At 43.8% G+C, this 20,540-nt stretch overlaps 1 protein-coding gene across 1 annotated transcript in view; it reads right to left on the bottom strand.

Annotated features, from left to right (window-relative positions):
* Nucleotides 1-4,481, bottom strand: part of LOC311250415 (glutamate receptor ionotropic, NMDA 2C-like) — a 48,053-nt gene extending 43,572 nt beyond the window's left edge. Inside the window, exon 1 of the mRNA XM_084342085.1 lies at nucleotides 4,419-4,481. The gene's annotated coding sequence lies outside the window, so the exon portion shown is untranslated. The remainder of the gene's footprint in view (nucleotides 1-4,418) is intronic.
* Nucleotides 4,482-20,540: the final 16,059 nt, after the last annotated feature.

The raw sequence follows: 20,540 nt of genomic DNA, 5'->3' as shown, positions 1-20,540 counted from the left end.
CATTTATGCAGACTTGAGATCAGTCCAAGAAAATCCCAGAGTGAAAACTTATTCTGCAGCAGTGATTTCGTTTCCAGATTATCGCCGTTGTAACCGATGCTGGAAAATTCCTACTTAGTGTTTTGATTTCAAGAATATTTCACGTGCAGGAATGACTTTGTATTATTAATCTGAATCTGCAAAGTAGAATATCATTTGTTTCATAACTAAATCATCAAATATGACAGAAAAATGTACAGTATTTACCCCTTAATTGTAGTGGAAGTATAAAGTAGCTTAAAATGGGAATACTCAAGTACAATTATCAAATGACTACATGTTTCAGTTCACTCTCAGCTCTCGTATTAGCATCATGAAAGCACTTTACACTTCCAGCTCAGCGCCAAACAGCAGTAACACTGCTTTTCCACCAACATTAGCAGGTCTACACAGGTTTTTTAAACTCAGGTACACCCACTAAAAGTCATGTACTGACCCCATTCCTACTTCCCGCAGGTAAGGCTGTGATTTTTATCTGAAGCGTTACGTTTCACGTCACGAATGCGCCGGAAACAGTTGTAACAGAAGAGAAAACAACAACAGACCTATTGTAAAACAGTGGATGAATTATTTTGAGTGAAATGACTCGTTTCACTGTTATAATTTGAGCCATTCGGTCCAATAACATGTGGAAAGTCTAGATGAACCGCACGATTCAATTATTTTATGCCCCTTCAAGTTAAAATGGAAGTTAAATTTCAATATCAATTTATTTGATATTGCCCGTTATTCTGTGAAGTTACTCCTGCGTATATTACAGTGTTGATACTGAAGCGATATATTGAAGTGAATTGAGTGAATATAGACTTCACCGCTGCTAACATCATCCATCCCTCTCTGCTGGGTTTTAAAGGATCATTATATGTTAGTGCTTGTTTCCGCTGCCCCCCAGTGGTCAGAAATCAATCAAGTACAGAGAGAGACAGACTGAAGCATTGCTGTTTTAGCTGCGTAAAACACAAGCATCATATCTTATTTTCCCTTCTGATGGGCAGCTGAGAAGTTCACTTCCAGTTCTCTGAAACACACCTTAAGTCTGATCATCAAGGAGTGTCAACATCCTGTCAATAACAAACTTGTAATGGATATGAGAAATGGGTAATAAACACAATTATTGGCATATGACGGGGCTACAGTGTCTCGTGCTTGTGGACACGTGGACCGAAAAGTCATGACTTCAATCATACTTTGGATTAATGAGACTCCCAATCAATGAAGCACCTCCATCAGCCTCCTTCCTGAAGTCATCATTAAAACAGTCCCATTGACGGTAACGTATGGACACGACAGTAACATACCACAGAGGCTGAACCAGCAGCAGCCGCTCCATCAGCGCTCCACCCTTCATCAATCCACCTATTCTCCTCACGGATGAAATGTGGAAGACGAGCTGATGTGTGTCCATACTCATGTTATCACACACACACAGCTAATAAACATACAAATTAAACCCACAATATGAATAAATGAGTGTGTCATGCTTAACCCCAGAGCTTATTATGAAACATATCACACCACATCTGCAACATAAATTTATCATAATTAGGGTTTTAAACAGCTAACGCCGCAGCTCCGTCTCTCCGCGGGTTCCTGCTCTCGCACGTAAAGACTTGACAGCTTTGCAGGAAATCGTTGCAGGCCGGACGTATCAGCCGACATGAGCGACGTTGACGGGGGGCATTTGGAGATCGGCTCGGCCCCCCTGCCAATCCCAACGTAAAGCAATCAGAGTCTCTGACACCGAAGCTGCCGCCACACCTGCTTAAAGCACACGAGGATGAACGTGCTGCTACATGAAGTGGTGCATGCATTCACACGATCACACACATATTATTCATTGTCTGTGTCGGTGGTTCTCACCCTTGTTGGTTTGTGAATCGTGAACACAGATCAATGTCTACTTTCAACCCGTTATCGCAGGTGTGGGATGTAGTTTCTGTCCAATATTCACAAAAAAGGAAAAAATAATATACAAAAAAAGAAGAATAGATACATTTTGTGGGAGAAATATGTTTGTTTTTTTCTTTTAAAATCAATCGCCCTGCCATCTTGATTAATTTATTTAGAGACCCAACATGTTCCCAATGAGCGAGCACACAAAGCTGCTTTTTAACAGACAGAAACCTCGAGCAGGACCGGACTCAATGGTGGGCGGCCATCTGCCTCGACCGGGTGGGTTGAGAGAGATAACTAAATAATTACTTGGTCTCAATAACTACGATATTGTAACACATCACTGTGTATTAAAACGAGCAGTTTGTAGCCTCGGGCAGCGTTTCAGAGCTGGTGACAGTAAAAGCTAAGAAAGATTAGAGCTCCATGTTGAGAAGCTCAGCTCTGAAACAACCTGATACATGTAAACTGGAGGGTTCGGAAAGTATCCGATACTTCCCCCAAAAACAATCACAAAAATACTAAAACTAAAATAAATCCATCTTGCAGTCTCAGAGAGGGTTATGTGGACGCCTTTAAAGGTGTAAGTAGCTGGTATTTCACAAAAATGCAAGAATTTGACAAAAATCTGAAAAAATAAATATAGTTTTGTGCACGATCAGTGTTTTTTTCTTCTTCTGTCCCTTTCATGAGCCCTGAGGAGTAACAGAATACATGTACGGGGTTTATTAGGAAACAAAAAAGGTAACTGTTATCTAGTAAAGTTACAGAAAAAGGATGTAATTAGATTACAGTACACGTGTTTTTTTCCTTCTATTATCCCTTTAATCATCTGTAGTGCCCTTCTATAAATCCCAGGACCTTTTCTAACTCTGAACTTTGCAGCTGAGAGAAACTGTAGTGATTGATTTTGCAACGTATTTGTATAATAAATCCTCAGAGAGGACGTTCACAGCCTGAACAGGTCAAAGAAAACCCACTCGTCAGAATAAATGTTGGCGATGTACGTTTCTGAAAAACCACAGATGTGTTGAAACTTTACATTTCTTTATGTTGCAGCTTCACGTTTCTTCAGCTTCAGAAAGTAACTCGTTACATCACAAGATAACTGACATTTACAAGTAACTAGTTACGTTTCAGCGTCACCTGCTGAAAACTCAAAAAAGTGAAAACCGCCTTTGCAATTCCTTGCGAGTGTTGCTGCGACTGACAGTTAAATAGGTCAACGCTCACAAAATACAGAAGTGGACGACATAAAGGCTGCGTCCTGTCCGCTCTGCCATCTCGTTAGCTGAGTTACACAGTGAACTTCTTACAGTAATGGATTACTTAATTGAAAATGGAACTAGATAACATGTTACTTGATCCAACAAAAAAGTAATCTGAGTATTATAACGCTGTGTCTGAGTGGGCTAATGGACGCACTTAAAACCCCCAACACTGCTGACACGTGTTTATGCTCTAGTTAGGTAAAGGCACAAAAACCAACTCAGTCAGGGTTCAGAAACATCGTGTGTTGTCCTTTAATTCCTGCTTCGGTTGCCACACACACGGCTGAAGACGTCCAAAGGTCTGTCACTCTTACACATGTTGAAATCAGTCTCAAACTGAACGGTTGCTGGCTCGGCTGTAACTCCACCACCGTCCCCTCCTCCCAACGTGAAAATCAGGTCATACACGTGTGACAAAGTGAACGTATCACTGGTGTGCCAACTGCTAACAAATCACCAGGCCGGTAAAAGTGTGTTTCTCTACTATTATTGTCCCTTTAATCTTCTCGTGCCCCTTCAGATTCAGTCTGTGGGCCCTCGAAGGCCCCCTGAACCCCAGGTTGGGAACCACCGGGCTACATCACTGTGAACTCCACCTCTCTAAAGGTAAACTGTGCACGATGCTGCGACGTGATACGTGTGGACCGGAGCAGAAAGCTGGTGCCACTAATGGAGAGAAACAGACGAGCGGCTTCTGCTGGGACAGATCAATGAGCATCAGCCAGGTAACTGATAGGACAGTAAAACACTGCAGCTGCAGCATCCTAACCTGTGAGTGAGAGTACATGAGTCATATTGAGTGCAGGTGTGGAGGGACTGCACACACACACACACACACACACACACACACACACACACACACACACACACACACACAAACCTCACACTGACAAATGCTCTGACAGTTACTTCCTGTGATAGTAACGACAGGCTGCTCTGTTTTCTGGGAGCTTTCTCTCGAGGAAACTCGTCACTTATGAAAGTATGACGGGTCTCATACTGTGCGTCTTCACTCACGCTCACGCACACACACACACACGCACACACACACACACACGCACACACACTGAGCTTCTCATACCAGTCTCTATCTATTGCTCCATATCTGTCTGCACCCCCTCATCACTTATATACATAAAGAAATGACAGATTAGTGTCACAATCAGGAGTGTGTGTGTGTGTGTGTGTGTGTGTGTGTGTGTGTGACAGACTTACCTGCGCGTCCTGCCGTCATCCAACTTGAACTCCCGCTGCTCCATCGTCCCTCTCCGGCTGCTTCCCTCCAAATTAAAAAAAAAAAAAAAAAAAAAAATGTCTCTCTTTCCTGTTTTTCTCTCACCCGGTGCTCACCTGCCTCTCTCTCCCCTCTCGGCACCTGTAGGAGTGCGCATTTAGACCGACTGATCTGTGCGGTGAGAGCTCGCGAGTTTATCAGTGACTCTGTTTTGGCAGCTTTTCGGGGATGTGCGCGCGCTCCCCTGGAGGACTTCACAACGTGACAGCGAGCGTATGTGATCTCCCCCCCCAAAAAAAACTCCTCGCTGTCTTCACCCTCTCTCTCTCTCTCTCTCTCTCTCTCTCTCTCTCTCGTGTGTCTGTCTCTCACAGTGAGATTTTACAGGTGGTCATGGAGGTGAGGACAGGACATGAAGATGAGGGGAGAGGAGAGGAGAGGGAGAAGGAGGGAGAAGGAGGGAGAAGGAGGTGACAGAAGAGGAGAGGTGCGGGAGCCCCCGAGACGCGCAGCCAGCCTTGTGTTGTGTGTCTGTTTGTGTGCATGTAGTGTGCATGGACCCACTGTGTTTAGCTCTCTGTCTGTATCCCTCAGGCTCCCCGCTGGTCGGATGAGGAGAGGAGGAGGAGGAGGAGGAGGAGGAGGAGGAGGAAGAGTGATAAAAATGCCTCTTCAGCGGAGGGGAGCCGGTGACACTTCAGCAGCAGCGGCGGCGGCGGCGGCAGTGACGCTTCCCCGCCGTCTCCTCTTTTCTCCCCCTCTCCACCTCCTCTGTCTCCCTTTCCCTCCTCTCCCTAGTCGGGGCCAAGAGGCACAACAGATCCATTGGGGGGAAGTTTTTTTTTTTCTCAGAAAGATCTCACAGGCAGATGAGGAAAGGCTCCCCGTGCGCGCCTCTGCATCTTTTTTTTTTTTTTGGAGTATAAAAAAGTTTTTCCAGTTAATCAGATCGCGATGGTACTCCTGGAGGAGGGGTCCCCCCCCTCTGGTGATGTGGTGTGATGTGATGCCTCCTCAGCTCCTGTGTGTGATCACAAAAATAAAAAAGGATGAGAGGAGGACAAGAGTCTTTCCCATATGGATGTCGAGGTGATCCAGATGTTGCTCTGATGGTGGCGGCGCCAGGACGCGGGGAGAACAGCGGGACAGATGGCAGGTCCGCGGGGTCGGGCCGGCTGTGCACTAGCAGGTCCTCATCCTGTTGCACTGATTTGTTTTCTCTCGCTCTCTCTTCTCCCCCACCGGAGTTTCTCTCCCTCCCTCTCTCTCTCTCTCCCTCTCTCTCCCTCACCGTTCATCTGCCGGTGCTGTCACACCAGTTAATCCCGCTTTCCATTTCCTCTTTAACTCCATCTTTTCTTTATCTCTTTCTATCTCCTCTCACTCCATCACAGGAGGGGCTGCATGTGAGTCCTGATAATAATGGTGTGAGGATTTAGCCTGCCTCCCTTCCTCTCCTCCCTCTCGCTCACTTCCAGCACCACCTCCTCTTCCTCCTCCTCCTCCTCCTCCTCCTCTCCTTCTCCCAGCCCACTTTTGCTCCCGTTTTCTCGGTATTATTCACCTTCATCCTGTCACGTATCCTGCCTTCCTTTCCCTTAAATCACCTCACTGTAGTGCTCTGCTGGTTCATTTTCTTTCCCTTTAAACATGAGCTGTTCCAGACTGAATCCTGCTAATAGGATTGTTTTCACACTCAGGGCTCTGTGCTTTGTTTATCAGTGTGAACGAGGGTCAATAACAAGCAAGCGAACATTAAATCCACCTTGTGAGTATTGACAGGAAACAGGAGGTGAACAAGTTATTCCACATCGTCAGAATAAATGTTGTTCCTGCATACGACGACGATGTTGGACTTTACTTCTCTTTAGCTTCAGGCAAAATAAAACATCATATAGAGTTTGGAAAATATCTCACACGGTCGCTATAATTAACAGTCGAAACAGGAAGCAGAAACGGTGGTCTCTCGCTCGGCAGCCATCTTGCCTACAGGTGTCACCTCACCGCCCCCTCACCTCCTGATTGAAGAAAGTCAGATTGCAGAAAATGTTGCACACGATGCTCGACATTTGCAGAGATTAGAAACATTTTTATGCTGGCGACGGCGGCCGGTGCTGCTCAGCCTGTCGAATCAAACTGTCAGGAAATAAGATTTATCTCAGCTTTGCCTTCCAGAGTTCAAGCCTGCGTCACAAACCTGAGTCATGATATTTCAAAGACGCTTTGGAAGTTTAGCGGGAGGAGGAGGACACGACAGGAGACAAAGTTCTGCCACAGGACTGTTCGTATCGTCGGTGTTTGGTCAACCATCGTACGCATCACACAGATATTAGTGATGGCAAGCGAGCACACACTGTGTGTGTGTGTGTTGACCTTGAGATGAGTCGACGCCATCTAATGATGCATTAATGAACGATGCTGTCAGTTTGCATTGTGGGAAATGTAGGAATGAAGCTGAAAAAACTCATTTATATCGATTAATAGAAAATCAACAGCAAGAATTTTGATAATTAATTATTGTTTAAGTTGTTTTTCTTCATTGTATATCATGATTGTAATATTTTTGGGTTTGATGATGCAAACTGTATGAAACACATGAAATGAATAATTATCAATATTACAACACATCAGGGCCGCTGCAGAAACTCTGCAAGTCAGACACAAATGCAGAATTTTTGACTCTGTTTGACTGATATTAAAGGAGAAGTTCACCCAAAAATGAAAATGCATGCGGAAAAATCGGCTCCGCTCTGTTTAAAAGACTGAAAATAAATGAAATATATGCAGATGTGGGCCTTTTCCAGGAGAGACTTAATATTTATGAACATGCTAATAAGACAGTGGGGAGAAAAATCTGCTTTTAACAGGAAGAAACATCGAGCAGGACCAGAGTCAATGGTGGGCGAGAGAGAGAGAGAGGGGTGAGGGAGGGAGAGAGAGAGGAGAGAGAGGGAGGAGGGGGGAGACAGCAGTAATAACTAATTGCAGCAGAGGTCGTTAATAACTTGGACTCAAGTACGAGAAACTGCGAGACATTCACTTTCAGGGAGATAGTGACTGAAATATAATTTTTGGTGAACTGTTCCTTTAATGGAGATATTTAGGGATATTTACGATAAGATTGGCATTAGCTTCAAACTAGCCTAATTATTAGCACGTTCATAAATATTTAGCATCCCCTTGAAGCAGCCTCCATTTGCATTTACTTCATTTATCTGCAGCCTTTTTTTTTATTTATGAATCAATAAAGAAAATAATCCTTCGCCGCAGACGCAAAGTCAAGCAGCCTGCGAGCTCCACATTTACCTTGATTATCGACAGGGTAAACACACAAGCCAGTCGAACCTGAAGACACAAAGCAAACGTGACGATGAACTCGGCGGCGCTGCGCCCATACAAATGTGTCTGCTGCGGGTATTGTGCGCTGCCCGACTCATTCACGGATCAAAGTGTTTCATTTTGAAGACAATCATCCGCTCGAAAAGCAGCAGAGAGAGAGAAGAAGAACAAAACCCAGTCGGCCGTCAGGCTCACCCCCTGTTCGCTCTGCAGAGAGGACACACGGGTTTTAAGTAATGTTGACTGGAATCGTGTTGACATGCATGGGCCTAAGTGTGTGTCTGTGCAGAGAGAGAGAAAATGTCTGATTGCCTCTCGCTTCACCCCTCCTCCTCTCTCTTCATGGCTTACTTGTGACAGTAATTTCGCGGCGGACAGACAAACAATTTCGCTTTGCTCTCCTCCCCGTTCTCTCACTCACATTGTCGGACAGGCGTTTCATAGTTTTTTAAAGAGCGCTGTCGTTCGCAGGTTAGCATCGCTCCTGATAAAAGCTGTTTTTCTTCTTTTTTTCCCTCACTATGCAGCTCGGTCAGGTGACAGGCCTTTTAACACAGCGCTATAAATACAGACGGGTGTTAAAATAGAGTGTTTGAGATGCGAGACGCGTGACTGAGGCGTCTATATCTGTAAGGGGATGTGTGTAGTAGATACAGTGATACCTGTGATGAATGGAGGCAGACAATAGGGGACAGATGTTACAAAAGGATCTCAGCAGCTGTAAAGCAGCCAGCACAGAACATATGTTCTCCGGCCAGCAGCCCCGATCGGATCCACAGATTAACTCAGTGGAAACAAAATTATGTTTACTGACGAGAAGCCCGGCAAATAATTAATTCCACAAGTTTTGAGTTTTGTCGAGGAGGATTTATGTTAAATATGTCAGTGAGGTTTGGATTTGTTGTGAAATAATAAGTGTGTGTGCTGATTGTCACAGATCTGCTGTATGTGCTGCCGGGAACATCTGTGCAAACTATTAATATCTGAGGCTGACGTGTGTGTAGAAATGAAACAGTTAGTTTGTCGACAAAACGAAAACACTTTACAGGTTCTAGCTCAACCGGATCCCCAGAGTAACCGTTAGCTTCTTTATGTTGCAACTTAACGTTTGTTAAATTGCTGTCTTTATGCTTTGGTTAGGTTTAGGCACAACAACCACTCGGTTAGGGTTCGGAGAGCATCACCGTTTGGCTTAAAATACCTGTCTTGGTCGCCACGATCACGGATGGAGATGGTACGACTTTCCCGTGGAAGACAGGTTGGACTCCAGGTGTCCTTAAGAAACACTGCCTTGCCTGCGGGAAGTGGGAATGGGGTCAATACGCAATTTTTAGCGGGTGTTGTGTTTAAAAAACCTGTGTCGGTTTTATTTATAAAGGGTCTAGAAGACACTGAAAAATGTTATTATCTTGCCATTAAATCAGAGAATGTGTACAAACAATGTATGTAAAGGTCCAGTGTGTTGGATTTAGTGGCATCTAATGGTGAGGTTGCAGATTACAACCAACTGAACACCCCTCACCTCAGCCTCCCCTGCCCGTCTTGAGCTCTAATGTTTGGTTTGTCCGTTCATTCACACTGTTGCCGCTCAACAGATCGTTCCTCGAGGTCTTGGCGTGTTCGGTGAGTCGTCCTCCGAGTTGACAACTCTGTCACTGCAGCGGAGGTCAAGCTATTTTTGAGGGTTAGTTGTGCAACTTGTTTTTTCGACAGCTCTTTTCGGTTAACAGAGCCAAGCCTGCGAGCCAGCTCAGGCAGTCGTCTCAAGTTGTGCTGCGACGCTCAGAAGTGACATCCTTCACTCTCTACAGAAACATGCCTCCGAGCACACTTGAGCATATGTGGCTCTATTTAAAGAAGTGCCTTTTGGGAAATTAATAACACTCTTATATCTGTGCATCCAGCAGCTGGTTAGCTTAGTTCAGCATGAAGAGTGGAAGCAGCTCTGGCTCTTGACATACTAGCACCTCTAAAGTGCTCTATGCTGGACTATTTTCTGTTTGTGACCAACACAGATGATCATTTTTACATGTTGGGTTTTGTTCTAAACCAAAGAAAGTGTTATTTAATGAAACTGGACAGAGCCAAACCAGCTGTTAATGCTAACCTAAGCTACCCAGCAACCCAACTCAGATGCAGAGGTGAGCATGCTCAATCGACCCTGACTGACACGTGTCACTCTCGCTCAGTTTGCAGCTGGAAATGGATGAAACAGGTCAGATGAAGAAGAAATACGCTTCCACATTTCACTCAACTTAGTGCGAGACTTCCCTCTTTATTGTCATCTGCCTCCTGTCTCACTCGCTCGTCCTCTGCAGACTTTAGTCCTGCATGATTTTATCCTTCCTCTTGTTCTTTTTGCAGGTCTACCTAAAAAATAAATAAAGAAAAAAGGATTTTGATTTAGGAAGAAAAACAACTTCCACACGTCCACTCGAGGTCCTTTTCAGGTTGATGAAATTCATAATTTCATGCCAGTTATAGCTGTTCCCAGGATGTTAGCAAGAATAGGCTGATATTATTATTAATTGCAGGTATTTTGCTAACATTAGCTTAAAACATTAAGTTAACCACTGTGTAGGGTTATCAAAATATTAACATTAAATCTCAAATTAGCTGATGCCTTGTTAAACTCAGTGTCGTAGAGGGAGGATGAACTGTAGCCGTCTCTCTACATGACTCTGGGTGCAACACCATCTCGGCCTGTTGCGTGACTTGTGCATGCAGGGCGATGTTTCTCTTTTTGTCTCTAGAGAAGAGCTCATTCAAACTACTTCACACTCAACTCTGCACTTCCTTCCTTCCTTCCTACAACACCTGCCAAGTGGGAAGTCAAGTGTCGGAAAAATCGAAGGAGATCCCCTCCATTTCAGACAGATTTGAACAATCAGCTGATGCCGTTGTTTTTTCTTGAAAGGAAAGTCTCCAACACGCTGTTCTCATTCTGCTCTGCAGCTGCTTCATTGCTCTCTGCAAGTATCTGCTGCCTCTTAGCTTTTTAATCAGCCCCACCTCCACCCGGCATCCACCTGTACACTCTGACTCTGGCCTTCTGGGGGAATCTGTCTGCTATCATCACTCCCCAATCTCTCTCTGTGTAGGTTTACGTCCACGCTGCAGGGAGTGATGAGGTCAGAGCCGAGACGCCCAACATGAACTATGCTGCTGTGCTGTACTCTCATATCAATAATCTTTCCTGACTGAACAGTGGATTCACAGACAGAAATAACACTACAAATTGAGTTGGAGCGTGGGAGCGGCAGACCACAATTTTTACAACAAAAAGTTGCAACTATAAACTGAGTGAAGTGGGGCAAAGTGATTCAGTGATCACACCACGTCGCTGAAATAAAGGACTCTGGCAAAAATAAAGAAGAAACAAGTAAAAAGATCAAAACAAGAGAACTAAACACATGAAACGCTGAGTGGAGTACTATTTTCTTGGGCGTAGTTACGTGGCATTGATTGGCGCTAAATGTGCATCACATCGCCCGCGACGGAGCTCGCCTCCGAGAAGACAGACGGCAGTTTTCCGGGTTTGGCTCCTGGTACTGTGGGACTGAGTCGGCAAATAGTAGCGCTCACTAGCTAACGTCAGCTACATTTAGCAGCAGTTAGTGATTAGCAAAAGAGCTAGAGGTTCAAGGCCACCAAGAAACTCCATAAATCAACTTGGCACTATAACTGGCCTCCATCATTCTCGGGGGCTGCTTAGCACTAGCATACCATTAGTTCACAGTTACTTTAGCAACAAATAAAGCTAATGTTATATACAGTATGTAATAAAAACACTTAAAGCATGGATATCGACTTCATGCGAACTTGAAATGCAGAAGCTCTAAAACTGGCTGCCAGTGACGACAGATAATGATGCAGATCCGTCTATGACTCAGATAAAAGCCTTGTGACGATGAAATGGTCTCGATTATATGGCGTGCAGGGAGCGAGACCAGGCTCCTTTTGTAAAATAAAATCATAGATAACCCTCTGAAGTGCAGCCGAAGAGTGAAACCTTTCAATTTAATGACGATCTACAGCTGAAAGAAGACTGAACAATCATGAGCTGACTTTTGAAATAGAGCTCCAAGCTAAAATATGACAAGTCTCTTAACCACTGTGGCAGTTGATAGTAACAATAGTGATAAAGCCGACAAACGAAACAATCTTTGATTCATCGTCACTGAGCTGGATGAAGTTCTGAGACATCCAACCTTTAATATAAGACAAACAACAAGTGACAGCGCAGGAGAGCTTATCAGCATCGCTGGGTTTCTGTGAGACACAAAGTTGTGTCGTCTGCATAACAATTAGAGACAATTTCACGCTTTCAAACGATCATGTTTACAAATGATGTGCCCTGAAGGAAGGATACAAATTTAAAACAATGTGTTGATAAATGCAGAAACAGATAAAGAGAGCGTGAGATGTTGCCAGCATTCCCAAAACTAACTCTGGTTATTATCGGAGCACAAGAAGTCACAGTCGGTGGTGCCACCCCATTTTTTCAGATGGATGATTGGGACTTTAAGGTCATCTGTGTCGAAAAGCAGAATGTTCAACAGCATCAGCAGCCACCAGGAGATCACTTGAAGCCTTAATGAGAGCAGTTTCAGCAGCGTGGAGAGCTTGTCTGAGTGGAAATCATCAAGTCATTTTTATTCATAAAGAGAAATTTGGGTAGACTTTTGAGTCCAGTTGTAACATCCTGTCAGCTGTCATCAGTCTGGTTCACCACTTCATCTGTCACTCCCAAACCCACAAAGGAAATGTTCTTGAATGTGTCTTTCAGCTAACTTGTTGGCTGACATATCAGCAAATGTTGGCTATACAGCTCGAGGCTTGATATTGATTGGGCAACAACAGTTTCTGTTTATTTTGAAAATAAAACTAAATCTTTCATGACGACTGTCCTGCAACTGATTCAAATGTGGAAACTGTTCATGTACATACACATAATCTGAATGTGATATAAAACACGTTGCACAAATGTTGGTATGATACGTGTTAAATGTGCGAAACGAACAATCCCAACATTTCATCGTGGCGACCAGGCTGCTCTCTCAGTTTTTATTAGTTTGTATGATGGTCAGGTCATTTTTGAGACAATACGTCGTTTGTAGAAGTTTAAGCCTTCCACTGGATATTTTTAAGGAGACCTTGGGACAATTGTGGCAACAAAAACAAGTCTTTTAAGCCACAATATGCTCTTTTCTAACCCTAACCAAGTGGAACCAGAGCATAAGAACAGCTTTGTCACAACATAACAGAAAAATGGACCCAAAGAAATGTAAAGTTTCAAAATATCTTTGCAGAAACGTACTTTGCCAACATTTCTTCTGGCGGTAGGGTTTGCTTTGGGACTCAATGCTATAAAAAAAATCAGCAAACCGTCCACACTACATCAGCCTATGATGTGCTTATGGCTGCTGTGTGACCAAACAATGGCCTGCTAACTCACCCAGCAATAAACAACTACACACTCATCAAATTACAGATCAGAGTTGGGTGGAAGCCAATGTTTACTCTGGTTTTGGCTCTGATTTGCTCGACCAGCTCCTGAGAAAATTATCAGGGTCTCTCTGGGTTGCTAAATGTAAAGGCTGTGAATTATTTTGGCTCTGTGTCATTTCACACAGAGGAGCTGCAAATCAGGTGTTGATTATCGGAGGGACTGGCAGCACGAACAACTCTTCACATTAGTGGGAGTCTTAACCTCAGAGCTGAATGAAATGGTAAACGGACTGCATTTACAAAGCGCTCATTTACCCATTCACAAACACTCACACAACAGTCCCACGGCGGCTCTTTAGCACGGCAGAGTGAATTTATTGATTATATTTTCTAAGCCTGGTCGTCAGGAAACAATTGATTTGTTCACCCAAAAAGAATATTTGGACCTTTGGGGAAATGTTCTTAATGATCCTTTCAGACTGAGTGTTTACACGAAGACTGTAGCTGAACAACACGATGATGTGGCATCTACAGCCCAGTGTAGTGTTAGCTAACGTTTCTAACCACAGATACGTCCAAGGTCACAGGTTTGAGTCACACCACTGGATATTTTTAAGGATACCTGGGGAAATTTCTCACCATTTTTGTGCCGATAAAACCAGATGTTTTATCAGGAGACCTGTAGACATTTTTCAGCTGTTTTATTTTGTTTTATTTTAATTTTTTTGACGACCAAAACCAGCAAAATCAGTTATTTTTCATGGGAAGTCGAACCATCTCCATCCATGATCGTGGCGACTAAAACAGGTTATGCAGAAACGTATTTGTTCTGGCGATTGGTTTTCGAAGTCCATGGTGTTAAAAAGTGATATTTTCTGATGGCTCAGAGTTACAGGATGATGAATTACACTGAACATTTGAAAAATGTTCTTGTTTTCTCTTGCTTCAGGTGCTTCACTATGTTCACTAGCTTATCGCTATCCTTGACCGCTGTTTGACGTATAGTGGATTTATCTTGGCTTCTCCGCTGAAAACAGCTGACTGCGGCAGCTTGAGATTACAATGCACCCAAAACAATGACGTCGCAGGCCGGAAACAATAAACAGAAAAGCACTAAAAGGCTCCAGCTGTGGGGAACTTCAGAGTCGGGTCATAATTTAATATGGGATTGTCACTACAAGCGACCCCTTTTACATTACAGACAGTCATTTAACCAATTGTGGATATAAAAATATGGATTAGTGCGGCTTTGAATTCTGTTTGTTGTCGTCGTCTGGTTTTTAGTCAGGGCTTTTCTTTTTGTTGTGGTTATATGTAATTCCAGAAATGCCTCTGAATATAATTGTGGAAGTGTCACTGGCAACGATTTTCCTTTGGCTTCATCCCCGCGCTTCCAAACACATAATGAAGTTATGACAAACAACATTACAAGTTCAATTTGAAGGCAGCATAAACCAACTCATTTGGTTCAGAATAAATTAAGACATGCAGTTTATGTTTGTAGGACACAAACCTACAATACAATTCCAGTATTATAGTACTTTATTATCAGGCTAACTGTAAATGTGTCTGGTGTTTCTAGATGTCAAAGCCAGACACTGATGTTACCGCCTGTCTGGGACACAATCAGACATGGCACATGTGTGCGTGTGTGTGTGTGATGCTGTGTACACCGGTGTGGACAGATGTTTAAACAGGCAATCATCACTCAATGAGTAAACAGCTCTGGAGATTGGACTAATGTGTGTGTGACTGTGGAGGTGAATACTAAGAAGGGGAGAAGCAAAGAGACAAAGGGAGAAGATGGAGCGGAGAGTAAATAAACTCCATCAGCTCATATTAGAAAGCAGCCATCAGGGCTGAATGCAGATTTGTGATTAGCCCACATTTGTGTTATTTTTATCGCCGAATGCAACTCTTTGATCGCAGCCACGCGTCAGGAACGGAAAGAATCACTCCGAGGGACATTTTACCCCAAGTGTGGGTTAAAATACCAGCTCCCCCGGGGCGTCGCTGGCTGATCTTGTTTAGCCGCTGGCCCACACACCTTTCCCAGCAGTCGGTCAGTCTGTCTGTCCACATCTTCATCTCCGTCCCCTCCTCCTCCTCCTCCTCCTCCTCCTCCTCGCTCTAAAGACACACTTTGAAAAGCGAAAATAGCTCAAGAGCAGAAAGACATGAGAAGTGTCAGATCCGTAAATAAATTGGGTCTTTGTGCACCTTGTTTGAGACCGGCTGACATTTTAAAGCCTGCCAGGTATTAATACCATTTCTCAGGAGACAAAGATTGTATGCGTGGGCGTGCATAAATGTGTGTGTGTCTGACTGTGTGTGTGTGCATGCGTGCGTGCGTATATGTACAACGCATGTGCATGTCCGTGCATATTTTGGTGTGTGTGTGTGTGACAGGAGACACAGTGGTCGGTTGGTTTGTTATTGTTGGGAAACTTTGCCCCGAGGCTCAGCTGACGGAGACTTTACAGTTTTATTCTGTCTGAAATCCACCTGACACCCTGACGGCTCATGGCCACGCTGTCTCGCCTCTGTCTCGCCCACATTTCAAATTCAAATAAGCTTTATTAGCACGACTGTTCCAGTTACATTATAGACAAAACTGAAAACGTACTGTTAAATGATCACAGTTTACACAAGAAAACAAAACACATTATCACCAGATGGAAAAAAGCACTTTGAATAGACACGCTGTCTCTCTTCGTGTGCATTTACCGGTTCGTAACTAAGCTAGAATGGGACTCAGTAGAGTGCATACCTCCGCCAGGCCTTAACAGTCCCCTTTAATTCAGTCAAGCCTAATCCAATATCAGTTAAGCAGTTATGGGTGGTGATACGTGGCTATCTATTGTTTTCAAATCACGTATTTATAAGACAATACAGCCGCTGCCAGTGTTAGCATAAAAACAAAAAACCTTTAATTTTGATGATTTTCATTGAATATCTTGGAAACAGTCATATAGGCTTATATAAGCAGGCTCCTGTGGTGCTCAGTGACACAGAGAAACCTCTCTGGGTTTCTGGCTCAGTAACCCGGGCGGCGTCTTGCAGGAATTGTAGGATGCCCTTGAGTAAAACCTCCACCGGACAGACGTCTCCGTGTCTTTGATGCTAGAATGATGGAAGTCCTCTGGGACACGGAGGAAGGGAGGAAGGATATAAAGGGGGTCAAGAGCATATCAGCAGGTTAAAGGCTAAAGCGGGAGGAAATGGAAAAAGTGTGGAGAGCGTGTCAAATTCACTCATCTTATGCATAAATGCTTACATTACCACGCTCCTGAGGTGCTGCGTGACAAGAGACCTCTCCAGGTTTCCTGCTCAATAACTCGAGGAGCATTTATGAAGAATTGTGAAGCATCTTTTTGTAGTTTTTGGTGGAAAACTGTTGACTTAAACGGCTAAAAGACTATTTATTAAAAGCTGCTAATGATTCTGTGCTGCACGTCGAGGATATCGAGCACGCAGGATAGGAAAAGAAGGAGAGTTGATGTGTTGAAGTATCCTGGACAAACATTTCACATGTTAATCTATTGTTTCTGTAGAGGCTATAATACGTATACGGGTTTCTATTCTGTGCGTTGTCAGCATGAAAACCAAGGAGTGGAAGTGAGAGCATGACGAGAGAGACCTTGAAGCTTCAGCTAAATTTAAGTTACCGTCTCTTCACACCTCCTTACTTCTCCTCCTCTGTGTTAGCTTTTAACCTCAACACACCTTCTTGACCTCCTTTAATTCCTCTTCCCTTCTCCGGTACCTCGGGGACTTCGGACATTATCATCCGGTTTCTTTTACATTTTTACACAGATGTAAAATAACGAAGGAAACCGGATTAACGGTGTTCATGCGCCAAATAAAACTGAATATTGGGCAAAAAACTAGGTTTATCAGATTTCTTACAATCCAATAACGAGCACTGAGCACGTTTACATGCACACTAATAAACCGATCTTTATCTGATTTAAGGAGTCACCAGATTATTCAAGTGGTCATGTAAACCAAATATGCTTTATCGGATTAAAGCCGTTATCGTAACGGTTACGTAAACGTAAGAGAAACCGGATGTTGATAAAACGCGAGCAGATGCGTTTTCTGCTCTCCTCCGTTTTGCTTTCCGCCGCATTTCCCAGAACCAAAACTGTGTTTTAAAAAAACAGCATTTACGCACTTATTTTTATGTAAAAACAGCATTAATAACTTTGTGGGGTTGCATCAACGTTGTGCTACTTCTGCCTTTGCTTTTAAGAAACAGCGCTTCATATTTGCGTGACTACAAGAGGACATGTGTGTAACGTCTACAACGTAAACAGGTCATTTTAGCCACGCCTGTCCTTCTCTGCTGTATCTGTGTGTGTGGGTCGGGCCTTACACACTTGCTGAGGCTGTAAATGTTGGGGTGTGTGCCACTGGTCGATTAAAAGACATAAAACTTTATATTTGTATGTCCTCAAGACTCAATAAACCTCACTGATCGAGAGTTATACTGTCGTGTGTGTGTGTCACAAACACGTGCAGCCAGCGTTCACAGTCTCGGGCCGATGACAGGTTTACTGATCATGATGATAATGTCCGAAGTCCCCGAGGTACCGGAGAAGGGAAGAGGAATTAAAGGAGGTCAAGAAGGTGTGTTGAGGTTAAAGGCTAACACAGAGGAAGAGAAGTAAGGAGGTGTGAAGAGACGGTAACTTAAATTTAGCTGAAGCTTCAAGGTCTCTCTCGTCATGCTCTCACTTCCACTCCTTGGTTGATTTTACGAGGTGGGGGGTCACTGGTAATTATCTGCTCTTGTCAAACCTAGGAGGCCCAGCGAGACACCGGGTCGCCTGTGATTCTGATTGAGGTCCTGGGCACACACACACACACACACACACACACACATACACATGCATACATGGAGAAGCAGCAGCAGGCGAATGTGCGGCGTTTCATTACGCGTCTGATTTGGTCATTCATCATGTCACGGCGAGGTCACACACAGCGGCCGACACATGTTTACGTCTGTGGGAGACTGTGTCTGTCTGTGTGTGTGTGTGTGTGTGTTGGCGTGAAAGTGTGCATTGCTTTGTTTTCCTGTTTGTCCTGATCCGTTCTACTCAGGCAAACAGGAAGTAGATCAACATTTGTTCCAGTTTAGCAAATATGTTGTACGCCTGCAATCTGAGGAGTCAGATATATTTCTGAGGAGCAAACTAAGAGCTAAGAGATGAGTAAATATTGAGCTTTAATCAGGTCGCCTAAAACAAAACTCCAACAGGATGATAATGTTGCTCGTCCCCGGCACGGCGAGACTTCAAGCCCCTGCGATCGCTTAATCTGACACGGTGACCATCGTGACCGACATAAATATCTAGTCTGATCCATAAAAGTGTGTTCAGGCGGAAATGTGTCGCATTCATTTCAATGTTTGTGTCGTTAATCAGGAAGCTTTGGGGATGCCGGTAGACGAGGCTAGCAGTTTCCACCTGCTTCCAGTGTTTATGCTAAGCTAATTGCCTCAAAGCTTTAACTCGTTATCGCATTATTACCACTAAGACACATGAGTGGTGTCGATCTTCTCATCTAATACTCGACAAGAAGATCAATAAGTGTATTTTCTAAAATGTTGAACTATCCCTTTAAAAGACTATCAGGGGGACTTTAAACATATTTGACATTTTTTGCGTCTAAGCAGCAATTTAGGTCAAATACTGTATATAGAATCAGATATTTTTAAGTTGTGGCTGCAGTTTCCTGCTTTAAAAAATGCTGATTTGTTCTCTTTTTCTGTCGCGCACTCGCAGTCTAACAAGTCCAGCCGCAGATAACTGGGAAATCAAAGAGTGGAAGGAAGAAGACAGATAACGGCTGAAAAATGTTCCCGTACTGAGGCGTTGTGACAGGAAGGAAACGCTGATTCTGAACATTAAAGCCACGATACTCAATCAGGTGTTACGGCAAAACACCAAGGGTTTCATTAAAAGATGCTTCCACACAAATGTATTTTAATATATGCACACCTCGGATGAATGTTAAATGTGTTGCATAAATTTTCCCGCCTCCTCGGTGAGCTAATGTATGACTGCTCTGCGTGTGGACGTCCCTGTGTGGGTATTGTGAGGCAGAGATCGGACCGTTCTGTTCAGAGACACCAACAACACACACGCACAGATCAAAGCTGCGCTCCGGCCCGAGTTCACTAACCTCAGCGGTCGGCGTGTTTTCTCCGTGTTGACTACAAACACACGCGCTTGTTGTTGTGTGCAGTCTGTGTGGACACGAGCCTGTTTATACCAAATAACTTGACCTTATTTAGGGTTCGTGTGGGAAATGAGACGTCAGGGGAGCTAAAGGGAAATGAACTCAAAGCTGCTTTAATAGCATCTGTTAGATTATATTTCACAAAATCAAAATAGTGATGAGGGAAAATGTATAAAACATTTTAATGAAAGGTAAACTCAGGTTGTTTCTGTCAATATTCCTGATTTTGGAGATAAACTACATCCAGATCTTTGATTCACATCCAGCAGCTGTGTCACATCCTGTCAATAATGTCTCGATCCGATTGCCTTTGCTACATCGCCACCCAGTGGTTAATCACGGTCAGCACCACTAACTGAGGAACATCGGGTCAGTACAAGTTGGTTATCAGCTGACTGAGCAGCTTGTGATCAGTTAAACAAGCTGATTAGATGTGAGCTGGCTTCAAGACACAGAGGACAAACGTCTACTCATCAACATCAGTGCACAGGTGCTTTCTGTAGTTTAAGTACAGATACTTGTGTATAGAAAGAGAACTGATTCAACTTATTTACTCAAGTAAACGTAGGAAAGTACAGGCTCTCAGATGTACTTATAGTGTTAAAGTAAAAGTACCAGCCAGTACTCCTCTGGACCTCGAGCACCTCCTTCGCTCTGAGGGATCCTGCGGTCTCTCCGTCACCTGCTTCCAAAACAAGTATCTATCTACCACAAGTGATGTGTTCAGACTTCTGCCTCCGCTCTTCACAAATGACTTTAAACAGCAACATGTCTTTCCAAACGTAGTGTCCTTGTTGCTGTGGCTCATTTACAGACTTCACTGTGAGGAAGAGGAGAACCAGAACTACCTGAACGTGCACATATGTGATAAAATAAGTTTATGGACACGATCTGTTCTCAACAGCTGGAAGATCGAAGTCACTGGAGGGTTTTGTCGATCAAGTCTGGAGCGGCACAGAAAATCGTCCTGAAGGTCCAGAACAAAGAGATGTCCACATTGTTTCATACTTTATATAAATGGAGAAAATTAGATAAAAGATGTCAGAGGAAGCGAACAGATTCAAACA

This window comes from Pagrus pagrus (genome assembly GCF_965226575.1).
Source record: "Pagrus pagrus genome assembly, chromosome: 21".
NCBI lineage: Eukaryota > Metazoa > Chordata > Actinopteri > Spariformes > Sparidae > Pagrus > Pagrus pagrus.
This window is presented reverse-complemented; position numbering and strand designations above follow the sequence as displayed.